Here is a 3,483-nt window from a genome sequence, read left to right as displayed (position 1 = left end):
CAATGTTGTTGTCCAAGTTCAGTGGCGCATAGATATCATCAATGTCCTCCCCCCACTTCTTGTTTGATTGGCCAAAATGAAGGCATTGATCCGTCATACAAACTCGCCGCCCCACTAGGTAGCATTTTTCCTAAACCATTGTGATCAGACGACGATTTTTGAAGACCAGATACTGTTCTCTCCAAGACTGGGTAAAGTTGTGATCCAGGAAGCACATTCGCTCGCTCCGGAAACATTGGGGTTCTCCTTATACCTCTGCCTCAGCACATTCATCCAAGCATCTATATGCTGCATATAAAATAATACAAGTTAGAACCTTCCAGACGACTTACAAATAAGTCGTCTGGAAGGTTTTCCAGCTGGACGACTTACAAATAAGTCGTCTGGAAGGTTTCCAGCTCGAAAACCTTCCAGACGACTTATTTGTAAGTCGTCCAGCTGGAAACCTTCCAGACGACTTATATATTACAAATCTATACAAAGACAAGTTACCCAGACGACTTATTTGTAAGTCTTCTGGAAGGTTTTCCAGCTGGACGACTTACAAATAGTCGTCCAGCTGGAAACCTTCCAGACGACTTATATATTTACAAATCTATACAAAGACAAGTTACAGACGACTTAAAGATAAGCAGAAGACTTACTACGTCTTCCAGCCATGCTTTGGATGTCCGGAGTTTTTGATACCACCAAGTTGGTGATGTACGTGGTTTGTCCTCTTCCTTAGTGAAATAATCACTGCAAACAAAAAAGCAATCAGTTTTGGTAGACTAAATCAAGCTATTATGGGTAAAGCAATCACTTACGGATCAGTTTTCAACCAATCAGCGAGCTCCTTCATCTTAGGTCTGTTTTTAGTTGGGAAATGGATTATACTTTCCCACTCTAAGGAGTTTCCTTCTCTCTGCCGTATAAGGAGATATCTGCGTGGGAGCAGGTTTCTTCGTTCGTTCACTCCTTGCACGCACAGAAGCAGTGGGAGCTGTTTGGTCCAATACAACCAGCTCGGTTCTGAAGCTGAAGCTGGATCGGTGGAAGCGAAGCTCGGTTGTTGATCGTTGGAAGCGAAGCTCGGTTGGTCAGTGGAAGTGAGAGGAACAATCTCTTTGGAGGTGACACCATCTGCTTTATCCTCCGGCAAGATCTTATATACCGAGATCGCCTCATCTGCTGTATCCTCCGGCAACAATCTCTGCAATAAAAGAGAACAAGTTAACCCTGGACGACTTAAATAAAAGTTGGAGAGGATTTGTTCCTGCTGGAGTTCAGACGACTTATTTGTAAGTCTTCTGGAAGGTTTTCCAGCTGGACGACTTACAAATAAGTCGTCTGGAAGGTTTTCCAGCTGGAAAACCTTCCAGACGACTTATTTGTAAGTCGTCCAGCTGGAAAACCTTCCAGACGACTTATATATTTACAAATCTATACAAAGACCAGACGACTTAAAGATTTGATATTAACCTCTTTGGGCAGAGGAGAAGGCTGTTTCTTTTGTGGAGAAGGCTTTTTCGTTTGAGGAGCAGGCTGTTTCGTCTGAGGAGCAGGCTGTTTAGTTTGAGGAGCAGGCTGTTTCGTTTGAGGAGCAGGCTGTTTAGTTTGAGGAGCAGGCTGTTTAGTTTGAGGAGCAGGCTGTTTCGCCTTTTGAGGAGTAGGCTTTGCCTTTTGAGGAGCAGGCTGTCTGGTGGGAGGAGTAGGATGATTGGTTTGAAGTGGAGGCTGATCCTTTTGAGGAGTAGTCTGTTTGTTACTAGCCCCGGTTTCTGGGGCTTGTGGGTAGGGTGTTTTTTACTAACCCCGGTTTCTGGGGCTTGAGGGTAGCCTGATTGGTGACACCAACCTTCTTCTCCACAGCTTCCAATCTATCGGAGATCTTCCTAATCTCCCTGATGCACTTCTTAAACCCCTCTTTCATCATGTCACCTAAGTCCTTGAACATGTTTTCTAACTCCTCTCTGGTCACCCAACTAGCCTCTTCTCTAGCCTCTTCTGTAGCCTCTTCTGTAGCCTCTGTAGGAGCCTCTTCTCTAGCCTCTTTAGGAGCCTCTTTAGGAGCCTCTTTACGAGCTTTCTTCCGAGGTCTCTGATTGTCTTCCTCCACCTCCTCCACAACCATCTCTTTGGCTCTTTTCGATGGAGTCACAAACTTGGGTTTTGTACCAGTGACTTCCCAGCAATCCATGGTCCACTTCCACGGTCTCCGATCATACATCACTTTAATGATGTTCTCCGCGGGCACGTCATCAACCTCAGAGTCCCATTTTGGCCACATTTCACTAATGTCCTTCTCAACAAAGTTGATCACGCGGGTCTGCAGTAAATAGAAGAAGAATCGAGTTAGATATTTGAAACAAAATACTAAATAGACGACTTAATTATAAGTCGTCAACTAAGTCGTCCAGCTGGACGACCTTCCAGACGACTTATTATAAGTCGTCTACTAAGTCGTCCAGCTGGACGACCTTCCAGACGACTTATAATAAGTCGTCTACTAAGTCGTCCAGCTGGAAGACCTTCCAGACGACTTATAATAAGTCGTCTACTAAGTCGTCCAGCTGGAAGACCTTCCAGACGACTTATAATAAGTCGTCTACTAAGTCGTCCAGCTGGAAGACCTTCCAGACGACTTATAATAAGTCGTCTACTAAGTCGTCCAGCTGGAAGACCTTCCAGACGACTTATAATAAGTCGTCTACTAAGTCGTCCAGCTGGAAGACCTTCCGGACGACTTAATTAAGTGAAGATGGAAAGGTACCTGACTCAAGATAGCAGCTTTCATGAATCTGCGGCCTCTGCTGCCGTCGTAAGCCAGAATCGGTGGAGACGGACTGTTTGCTCTGGGTAGACCAATACTAGCACCCAATCCCGGAATAGCTTCGTACGCCCAGACCTGAAGAACTTGTATAAAGCCATCCACGGTGTAACAGCCAGTAATATCTTTGTTCCACAAAGAGTCCATCAGCATCTTAAACGCGACTCTCCCCCATGGATAATTCTCAAACCTTTCTAAATCCATCACTAGCCTTGCGAGAGTAGCTCGTGTAGCGCTTGAGAACTTTTTCCCTTCAATGAATCCAGTGAAGATGGAAAGGTACGCGAGTCGCTTGCGATCTTCCCTGGACCAATCCCCGCATCTCTTCAGTGCTGCTATTATCTGATCAGTACTTGGCCCAGCTTCCCGATGAACTCCCATCATCTCCCAGAAAGAAACCATCTGTGGGGTAACTTCACATTCTGGTGTCTCAAGGTCCTCGATGTAGTCGCAGTTTAGACCAGTGATGTTTTCAAACTCTAACAGTGAAAACCTCGCAGGTTCTGGACCAACGAGACACCACATCTCGTACTTCTTCTTAATGTCCAGCTTTAAACCGAGCAAGTGGTGAACCAGCCTTGAAGCCCAACCAAATCCCTGCTCCTTGAACTTGATGAAAACTCCCAATCTCGACTCCTTGAGCTCTTCAAATTCAGCATCAGTGAGAGCTTCCC

Source organism: Raphanus sativus, chromosome 5 (genome assembly GCF_000801105.2).
Source record: "Raphanus sativus cultivar WK10039 chromosome 5, ASM80110v3, whole genome shotgun sequence".
NCBI lineage: Eukaryota > Viridiplantae > Streptophyta > Magnoliopsida > Brassicales > Brassicaceae > Raphanus > Raphanus sativus.
The sequence above is the reverse complement of the archived record's forward strand: the minus strand, read 5'-3'. Positions refer to the sequence as shown.